Below are 11,033 nucleotides of genomic sequence, written 5' to 3' on the forward strand. Positions count from 1 at the left end.
GGTTGAGTCATAATTTCAACCCAGGCATTTGGACTCTCACACTAACACTTGGAACCATTGTGCTCCAAATGACCCAACACTGTAGTTATGAAAAGACTTTAGCCAGTTTCAAAGGTGAATGTATCAGTCAGAGTTCCAGCAGGAAATGGATGACATACTCAAAACTGGCTAACTGAGGAGTGTTTAATAAAGGACATATTACAGAGTTTGGGGAAACAAACAAGGAAAGGTGTAATCTTCAAGGGCTGGTAAGAGTGGGGAGCTAAAATGACCCTATGACATGACTAATCTGTAATTCTCACCTTTCCAGAATGGACTTTTCCCTCTCTTCCACTATTATTTCTATGTATCTTACTTTACACCAATCATACAGCTATATTCAATTTTTAAAAAAATATTGCTTAGCCAGACCTAAAAGGGTAAAAGGAGGGAAATGGTTATTAGGATGTAGAGAGACTAGATACAGCCAAATGTGAGGGCTGCCAGGTAAAATCTGTGGCATTTGGTTGAGGAATACAGCCAACCTTCCCTGACTACACAATGAGGGAGCCAGAAGAAATACTTCCCTCTCATTTTCTTCTAATCCACCCATCTCCTGCTGTTCTCTCCTGTTGGTTAAGCCCAAATGGAACACAGAGAGCCAAGAACCCAGTTGACACAGTCTATAAAGCTTTGCCTCCCAGGGTCCAGAGCAGGATGGGGAATATCTTGGAAGAGGAATAGGAAATATCCAGCAAAATGAATTTCTCTGTTAAGGAAATCTTTTAGCTCCTGGAATAGTTTTGTACAAAACTGAAATCTCCAGTAAAATTAGCATATTTAACAAGGTGTTTAAAAAATCCCTTTGTTTTCTTTATTTTCATCACTTTGGGAAAGGAGCTAGGCTTTGGTAAATGCCCCTGCATATTGTCTGCTTAGTTAAATCTCTGTGACAAAAATATTTATATGTCTTTGGGTATGTATATGTAACTGAGTTGTTAGAAGCCATATTTTGTTCCCAAAGAGTCATCAACTTAGGAATAGGGGTTCACTTTTAGGCTATTGTGTACAGTCATTACAATACATAAAGGAATGCTCAAGGTTAGAGGAATTGAAAGTCATTCATGTCTTTAGTGCTAGAAATCAGGTTGATCAAATCACAGAAGTTTCAACAGGTATTTAGAAATTGGATGAACCTTTTGGATTCTCTGGTTTAACTTCCCACTCATTGAAGGAAGGCTCTCTATAAGAAATCCTATAAGATAATTTTTAAATCTATAAATCTATAAATCAAGGGAACAGAACTTCCTGGGACCCTATGCCATGACTGATCTATAATTCTCACCTTTTCCAGAATGGAATTTTCCCTCTCTTCCACTATTATTTCTATGTATCTTACTTTACACCAATCATACAGCTATATTCAATTTTTTTAAAATATTGCTTCAACTCATCTAATTTCTTAAATAAACAGGAGCAAGAATATGGTGATGCAGAATGAACAGTGAATTAAAACTCTGTTCACCTGCGTAAGTATTTCCTGGGGAGAGAGGAAAAAAAGTTTAGATGCTATGCTTAGTTCAAGCTAGCATATTCACTTGGATGGGCCTATGTACTTTAGTATGTATCAAGCATTGCGTTTCACATGTTTCATTTAATCTATACAATAAAGTAGGTACATCGTTTTACAGGTATGGAAATCAATTCATTTCCCATGAATAGATAGATAGAACCAAATTACTTTCCTAATTCTGTCGCATCTCAACCAGTGTTTCTCAAGAGGGTAGAAGGAAAGAGAGGGAAAAATGTCTCCAGAGGGGATGCTTGGAAACATGTGTGGGGCTTTATTTATTTTTTTGATTGTCACATGGTTGGGGAAGGCTATTGGTGGCCAAGGATGCCAACACAATAGTGCCCAATTAAGAACACTGACCTATGACACCCTAAAATAAGGTAGAACACTGAAAATGTTTATGTTTTAGAAGTGACAATTTGAATATTCACACATTTTTTATTTTATGGATTTTAATCATGTATATATGTCTTTTGCTTTAAAAAAAAGTGGTGGGGGAAGAAGTAAGATTTTTATAAAGAAATCTTATGGATCTGGATGAAGAAAGTGGAAGCCAAAAGAAATTACATCATGGTTAAAGTTGGTATGAAGAAGTATATTGTCTGGATCACCAGTATTTATTAGTGTTTCAGGCAATCATTTTTAAGCAGCTGAACTGGTGCTTGAAAGATGTTTCTGGGAAGCCGTATTGTTAAGCTCGTCTCCTCTCTGATAGTGGGTGAGTTATAGCCCAGCCATTGGCTCATATGCCTTCTTGTTTATGTCAGATAATGTAAATTAGCTGGGGGGGCGGAGCAAACATTTTGAACTTACTAACAGTCTCCCTTTTGCTGTGATTTGAGAGGTACAGACAAGGAGAAGCATCTTCTTGCATGATTCAGTCTCTGTATTAATCTTCCCTTTTCCAGGCCCTGGAATGCTTACAAAACATTTCCCTGGAGGACACTGTAGGAGGAAGTGAGGTAGGTATCAGGGTGTAAATGAAGTGAGGATGTGAATGTGGGCTCCAGGCAGGCTGACTCCAGAGCTGTGCTCTTAATCACTACAGCGTAGACCAAGTTAAATCCTAGCTCTACCCCTTATTAGCTATGTGACCTTGAGCAGGTTACTTAACCTCGTACGTAAAATGAGGGGAATAAGGGGCTTCCCTGGTGGCGCAGTGGTTGAGAATCTGCCTGCCAATGCAGGGGATGCGGGTTCGAGCCCTGGTCTGGGAAGATCCCACATGCCGCGGAGCAACTGGGCCCGTGAGCCACGATTACTGAGCCTGCGCGTCTGGAGCCTGTGCTCCTCAACAAGAGAGGCCGCGATAGTGAGAGGCCCGCACACCGCGATGAAGAGTGGCCCCCGCTCGCCGCAACTAGAGAAAGCCCTCGCACAGAAACGAAGACCCAACACAGCTAAAAAAATAATAATAATAATAATAAATTAATTAATTAAAAATAAAAAATAAAACGGGGGGAATAAGATCACTCATGGAGTTGAGAAAAATTAAATGAAACAATAGGAGTAAAAGTACCTGATCTATAGTAAACATCCAATTAATGCAAACTATTATGATTATTCATCATTTGACTCTTTCCTGTCTCCCCAGCTTCTACTTTCTTTTGGCAATTCCACACTGTATACTCTAGTTATATCAGATGAACTAGTTGACATTTCCAAACCACCTTTTTACTGGGGCTCATGCCGTACCTCTTTTATGAAATAGTGTTCTTCTACTTTACCGGGCATAATTCTATTGTCTTTCCAGGTCTAGCTAAGATGTCTACGTACTTCACTTATCAGAACAAATTCCACCTTCTCTTGGCTTCTGTGGTAGCCAGCCAGCCAATATTCTGTCCCCAACTCCTCTTTGCTAACATAACCCAGACTTTGCTTAAAGCAGCAATATGCCAAGCCACAGGAAAGATCATGGTTTCTCTAAGCCAATCACAACAATACTGTTTCCCACTTTCCCAAACTTCACTATAGCTGGGAGCAGTCATGTGACTCATTTCTGGCCAATAGTCTATGAGGGCAAGTCAGCTGGATGAAATTCTGAGGAAACCTTTGCTTTCCTGCTACAGGGACTTGTGTGGCTACTGCTTTTCTTACCTCTTTTTCCTCTTTTCTTCACTGAAGATGTTAGGTCTATAGCAGTAGCAGCAGCCATGTGTGAAATGGGCTGCAAACATGAGGGAAAAGTCAAGAGAACTGACAAGAAGTTGGCTCTAATATGACTGAGTTGCTGAACCAATGCTTGAAGCCACCTAACCTCACACAGGTACTTCTTATTATGTGAGAGAATAAGGCTTTCCTTTTTAAGCCATTGAAAGTCAAATTTTCTATTATTTGCAGCTAAATGCACTTCTATTTAAAGAGAAGTAAAATTACTTAAAAGTCAAAGGCTCTGATATTTTTCTTTTAACAAATATTATATTCACTCATTGCAGAAAATTTGGAAAGTACAGGAGAACTTGTGGTAGATTATTTTATTTTTTTTAAATATTTGGGGCCTCTCCTTATGGGAGGAATGCAATTCCTCATCACAAACATAGGGCATGGCCATGTGGCTTGCTTAGACCAATGAAAGGTGAGGGAAATGGCATGCATCACTTTCAAGAAAAAACCATTTGTTTTGACCTCTGTCTTGAGACTGGAATGTTCCAGGTAGAGGCTTCTCCTTTAGTTATGGATAAGAAAGAAGAGAACGTGGAACAGTGCTGTGTCTAACCCCATGGTGGACGTGAAGATGAACTACAAATGAAATTTGGGGATCGTTTCTTCTTAAAGCATCAGTGAACCTAAGCTGACTGATTTAGAACCAGGAGAAGAAGAAGACGGAGAGGGAGAGGGAAAGGGAATTAGTAATTATTGTTTTCTTCATCAAAATTATCAGTAGTAATTTTCAGTGCATGTTTTTAATATTTGAGATGTCATATTTTCACAAAAACTTTCATTGTATAATTATTTCCCCTGCTACTAAAAACCTTTAGATTTTTCTTAATAATTGTTTAATGTTCCATTGTTCAAAAACACTTCTTATAAACCACAAAAAGGGCATTTGTATCATTATTATTTGGGTGAACACCTTGAGCTCCCCCTTAGAATTCCTTATGTATTTATGCAGCCAAGTACCTAGCACAGTACCTGCTATATAAGCTCTCAAAACTTTTTGTTCAAGAGAAGTAAAAAGAAGAACGGAAATGATAAAGTACTGGGGCAGAGATACAATAGGAGGCCTGGGAAGAGTGTCAACAACCTAAACCACATTTTGTCCGATTCTCTATTTCTTTTTGAAGTTTACTGTTTATAGCTTCTCTGTCTGTATCCCTATATCCCATTTCTCACCACCATATTGATTTTTTTAGAATTAAAAAAACTTTTTTATTGGAGTATAGTTGATTTACAATGTTGTTAGTTTCAGGTGTACAGCAAACTTTTATATATGTAAAGTTATACATATACCTATATACATAGGAGGACTTCAGAGAACTATGTGCTTTCTGTCACATAATTAATTACATAATTCATCCATATTTTTACTCAATACACGTTTTTTACTGAGTAAATGCCTATTATGTGCCAGGTCGTATTCTAGGCCCAGCAGATGGAGTAGTGAATATGACAGACAGGTCTCTGCTTTATGGAACTTTATATTTGGCTAGCGACAGAGGGGAGGTAGGGAACGAAGAAGTTAACAAGTAAGTACCAGATGATTTTATATAGAGATGTGCTGTGAGGGAGGTAACACAGGGTCGCGTGAAGAGCATATGGGGAAGTGGAGAATGGAGCAGATGGGTTAGTGTGGGAGTTGAGGAAAAGTCTCTCTCAGGAGGTGACCTTTGAACTGATGGTCCGATGGCAAGGAGTTTTCAGCCATGTGAAGATGCGAGGCCTAAGTGTGACGAGCAGAGGGAACGGCAGGTGCAATGGCCCTAAAGAGAGAATGAACTTGACATTCTTGAGGAACAATACAAAGGGCAACGTGATGAATGAGCAGGAGAGGAGAAGATGAGGTGAGGAGGTCGGCAGACCGTATGTGGTTTTAAAGACCATGGTCAGGACTTTGGATTTATTCGAATAGGGATGGAGAAGCCAGTGGAGAGCTTCACGCAGGGGAGCAAAATTAGAAGAAAGTCTGTTTATAGCCTAAAATGTTCACTTGGCGGCTGTGTGGAACACGGGTTGTAGGAGGGTACGAATGGAAGCAAAGAGACTAGTTGAAGCTTTGCGGTTCTCCAGGCAGCAGACGATGGTGCTTTACACTACGGTGAGGTTGGTGAAGATGGAGAAGAGTGAGTGGACCGGCCACAGGTTTTGGAAGTAGAGGCAGCAGAACTTGCTGGTATGTTGTACAAGTGTTGAGTCTCCTTTGTGTTTTGTGCACTGTTACCGGGTGTGGGCACGGGGGTCAAAGGGTTTCACTTGGAATCCCGGTTCTACCTCTGACTAGCTGTGTGATTTGGCACAAGCTATTACACTTCTGTTAACTTCCACTTCTGCATCTGCCAGGTACCTCATAGGGTTGATTAAATGAGCTAAGGCATGTGAATTGTTTAGCACAATACTCGGCTCATAAGCAATGTTTGAATAAATTTTAGCTGTTATTATCCTTAGGACTATGCAGTCTAGAGCATTTTGTTCAAAGACAAGTGTGCTTAAACCACTTGGCTTGAAGTGGGTAGTGAAAAGAAGATGTGGGGCGAGTAATGCAGGAAGTTTATCTCAGGAGACTTCTGTCTCCCCGAGGGATAGCTTCTGATTTGGCTCTAGACTAAATGGCTGGAGATGTAGTCCAGTGATAATTCAGTGCAGGATATAAAAAGACTGTTCAGGAAGAAGCATAATACTTTTTTTCATCTTTGGTAATTCCCCCTAAGATGCCCCCTTTTATTCTAGCACATTATTCATCTGTAATATAAAGGAGATAATGTGGAAATTAAAGTGCTAATTTCAGCTGTTATGGGAATCAGGCCACAGTGTGGGGATTAAGAGACAAAAGAACAGGAAAAAAAAAATCTTCCCAGCTAGGTTGCTTTAAGCCTGTGGATTTTTATGAACAATTTGCCTAACATTGAGAAAATGCCCCTTTTGTTGGTAAATTTCTGAACACCTAGAGTTTAGTGGCACTCACAGTAATTCATGGCTCCATACATGGGTTACAAATGTTTACCTGATAGACTGTGAGAAATGCTGAAGGAAAGGTGAGCATTCTACAGTCTGCCTCATTGTTAGATTTTTGTTCACTAATAGTAAAAGCTGCCATTTACTGAGTGTTAACCACACACCAGGTACTGTTGCTAACATACCCTATGCTGTTTAATTCTTACTATACCCCTATAACACAGGTATTGATATCTCCATTTCAGAGAGGATAAAATCGAGGCTCAAAGAGGTGAAGTAATTGGCTCAGAGTTACACAGAGTAAGTGTTAAAGCTTGGGTTTGAACCCAGATTCATCTCTAAATCTTGGCTTTTTAAAAAAATTGGAGTATAGTTGATTGACAATGTTTCAGGTATACAGCAAAGTGATTCAGGTTTTTTTATATATATATGTGTGCGTGTATATGTATATATGTTCTTTTTCAGACTGTTTTCCATTATAGGTGATTACAGAATATTGAATATAGTTCCCTGTGCTATACAGTAGTATATAGTAGTGTGTATATGTTAATCCCAAATTCCTAATTTATCCCTCCCCACCTTTCCCCTTTGGTAACCATAAGTTTGTTTTCTATGTCTGTGAGTCTATTTCTGTTTCGTAAATAAGTTTATTTGTATCATTTTTTAAGATTCCACATATAAGTGATATCATATGGTATTTGTCTTTCTCTGTCTGACTTACTTCACTTAGTATGATCATCTCTAGATCCATCCATGTTGCTTTAAATGGCATTATTTCATTCTTTTTTATGGCTGAGTAATGGTCTATTGTGTATAACTATATCTATATCTATATATAGAGAGATATATATAGATACATATATATCACATCTTCTTTATCCATTCATCTGTCAGTGAACATTTAGATTGTTTCCATGTCTTGACTATTGTAAATAGTGCTGCTGTGAACATTGGGGTGCATGTATCTTTTCAAATTAGAGTTTTGTCCAGATATATGCCCAGGAGTGGGATTGCTGGATCATATGGTAATTCTATTTTTAGTTTTCTAAGGAATAAATCTTGTGCTTTTAACCACTATATTTATAATACCTACATATGCCAAATGTTTTATTAGACTTTGTATAAATTGTACATATGCCTTATGTGAAATATAAACCCATGAAAATAAAAAAATATACTTTCCATAGGAGTAAAGGCAAAGAAATTTGCATATCATAATTCAGGTGGATTGGATACCTTGTTTGTAACTCACCTTTAGAATCACAATCTTATATTGTTCATCACTTGCTGTATGCTTGAATGCCTAAAACTGTCTTTATTTTTTTTTTCTAAGTTAAAAATTACCTGTCCTGCAGTTTAAAGGCAAGTGAACAGAAGAAATAAAGCCTGAAATATTAGATTCAGATATGGCTTGGTTTTGTCTTCAAATTACTCTTCTAATCACTTCTGGCCATGAACATTGTCAATTTGACATTTTGTTTATTTCAGAGAGAAATCATATAGACCAAAGTCATAATGTCAGAAGAGTCAATGGAAATCCTCCCTACTCTGTCTCATCCCAAAGAAATGTGCAATGGCTCTGCCTTCTCCTTCAGTTCACAAGTGGAAAATGTCCTACAGCTGCACTCTCCAAAATGGTAACACTAGCTACCCGTTAGCTATTGAACACTTGAAGTATAGCTAGTCCGAACTGAGGTGTACTTGTCAGTGTGAAATGCACACCGGATTTTGAAGACTTAGTATCACAGAAAAAGAATGGAAAATATCTCAACAATCATTTTTTATTGATTACATGTTGAAACAATAATACTTTGAAAACAGTGGGTTAAATAAAATAGATTATGAAAATTAATTTCACTTGTTTCTGTTTTCATTTTTTCATGTGGCTACTGAAAAATTTAAAATTGCACATGTGGCTCACCTTATTTTTTGCTTGATAGCGCTGTTCTGGAATCCTATATTTAACGTATTTGTTTTCAGACCCATTTTTGAGGTTAATGGGGGAAGAATTCATGCCCTCAGATATACCAAGAGTGACTGTATAATGGTCCACTTCTGATATAGTGTAAAATCAATACCAGACCCTTGTCTAATTGCCAAGGGTAATAAACTCATGCTTTAGTAACACAAAGCCACATCTCTTCTTGGGCACTCACCTGAATTATGTAAGGCATCCAGGTCTTGCAGTCATGCAGGCCTGATTTCAAGTATTGAATAGCCTTATGACCTTGAGTATTAGCCACCTCTGTGTATCATTTCACATCTTCCCAGCCCCACCTCTTGTTTAGCCACTGCTGTCCTGGCCGCTTTGCACAGGCTTCAGCCAGCTTTGCACAGGTGAAACAGGACAGTGCGTTGCCACACTCCACCCATATCTCTAGCTTCTTACCCTAGGGCTTAGCTGTGGGGCACCCATGGGAATACTCTTGGCTTTGTATATGCAAAACTAGAAGGGCACAGGAGCTAGCACCTGTGGGACCACCTTGACCTGTCAGGGTAGAAAATGATAAATTCTTCTTCCTTTCCAAACCCAGGTGCACAGTTCTATGACACACTCACAGACCTCCTTGGAAGGGCCCTGCCGAGTCAAGCTCTGTCCACTTTGGAGGTGGCCGAATTCATAATGCATCCTTGTATTGGCTTTTCCTTCTTCCCTGTCCCATTCCTGGTGTCCCTCAGGCTGGTTCCCTGGCTCACTTCCCAAATAAACTACCTGCACATAAGGCTTTTTATCAGGCTCCGCTTTAGGGGGGACCTAAGCTAAGGCACCTTGTGTAAGTGAGGTGCCTTTATGGATCTCAATTTTCTCATAAGTAAATTGGGGATAATAATATCTATTTTAAGTGTTGTTGTGGGAATTAGAGAGAATGTATAAAACTCCTAGCAGATAATCATAGCCATGATTATCTTCTCCCCTGACATTTCTTAAGGCAAAATTCCATGTGGATGGCAAAATACGGTCCTTTAAAGAAGTTCTTTCACATGAGCTCTGGGAAAGGCAGTGGTTTTGAAAAAAATTTTTTTTCTGGGAGGGAAGATCTCAACTTTACCATTCTAAGATAACCCAAGGGGACTAGAAATAGAAGTATATGTTGAAGGGGAAAATCTCTTCTTTGGTAAAGTAATCCATTTTGAAATGAAACGGGGAAGGAGATAATGACACCATGGGACACAGGGTTCTGCTCTGGGGTCTGTCACCCCAGATCTTTGTCTCTAAAGTTTGAATGTGAGAAGAAGTACAAGCACAGCTGAGAACACACACACACAATGGTTTTACAAAAGAAAGCAAAAATGCTCATTCTAATTTAAAAAGTGTTGAAAGTTTAATGTGCATTAAATATCAGACAATAAACTCAAATGTGAAATATGCTTTTTATACCCGTACAAATGTACCTAATTTATATGTAGAGCCCCCAATCTATTGATAGTGGAAAATTAGTCCTAGTCAATTCTAGGGAAACTCAGTTCATTTGAGGTTTCCCATTTCTTTTCTCCCTGAGGTTGCATTCAAGTTTACAGGGCACTATGTATCATAAAGTCATTGGAGTCAGGAGAAAAAAGGCATCTGTTTCTTGGCCGCCATCTTTCTGTGCTGGAAGCCACTGAAATGAACATGGTACCTGGTTTTTCATTCCTAGTCCCTGGTCCATTGTATAAATATCCTGCTATATTCTCCTGAGTTTGACAGTACAACCTCTCTGGGCACCTCCAGTCTCTCTGGAGGACCTCCAGTACCTACCCCATGCCATGTCCATGCTATTCTCAACTGTATGAGGAAGAAACATTTTGCTGTTCCCTGTGATACCTTAGACACCCAGTGGAGTTGTGTCAGTCATCACAAACAGCACAGCTGTGGTTGGCAGAATAATGGCTTCCTGAAGACGTCCCTGTCTGAATCCCCAGAATCTGTATTTATGTTATGTTTCATATCAAAAGGGAATTAAGGTTGCAGGAGGAATACGGTTGTCAATCAGTTGAATTTAAAATAGGGAGATTATCCTGGATTATTCAGAGAGGCTTAGTGTAATCATAAAAGTCCTTAAATATGGAAGAGGGAGGTAGAATAGTCGGCATTAGTGATTCAGTGTGAGAAAGACTTGACTGGCCATTGCTGACTTTGAAAATGGAGGAAAGGGACCACAAGTAAAGGAAGGCAGGCAGCCTTGGGAAGCTGGAAAAGACTTGAGAGCCTTCAGAAAGAAATGCAGTCCTGCAAACACCTTGATTTTAGCCTATTGAGACCCTATTTGAAACTCTGAGCTCTGTAACTGTAAAAGAAGAAATTTTCGTTGATTTAAGTCACTAAGTTTGTGGTAATTCATTAAGGCAGCAATATGAAACTAATATACTCAGCCATTTCTATTTTACTGTC

General features: G+C 39.0%; 2 long non-coding RNA genes across 2 annotated transcripts in view; both read left to right on the forward strand.

Annotated features, from left to right (window-relative positions):
- Positions 1 to 2,514, forward strand: part of LOC132370729 (uncharacterized) — a 35,187-nt gene extending 32,673 nt beyond the window's left edge. The window contains exon 3 of the long non-coding RNA XR_009504674.1: positions 2,461 to 2,514. This is a non-coding gene — a long non-coding RNA (uncharacterized LOC132370729). The remainder of the gene's footprint in view (positions 1 to 2,460) is intronic.
- Positions 2,515 to 5,679: 3,165 nt separating this feature from the next.
- On the forward strand, positions 5,680 to 8,475 carry LOC132370730 (uncharacterized). Its single transcript, XR_009504675.1, has 3 exons — positions 5,680 to 5,882; positions 6,886 to 6,961; positions 8,150 to 8,475. It is a non-coding gene; the product is annotated as an uncharacterized LOC132370730 (long non-coding RNA).
- The last annotated feature ends 2,558 nt before the right edge of the window (positions 8,476 to 11,033 follow it).

This window comes from Balaenoptera ricei, chromosome 8 (genome assembly GCF_028023285.1).
Source record: "Balaenoptera ricei isolate mBalRic1 chromosome 8, mBalRic1.hap2, whole genome shotgun sequence".
NCBI classification, from domain to species: domain Eukaryota; kingdom Metazoa; phylum Chordata; class Mammalia; order Artiodactyla; family Balaenopteridae; genus Balaenoptera; species Balaenoptera ricei.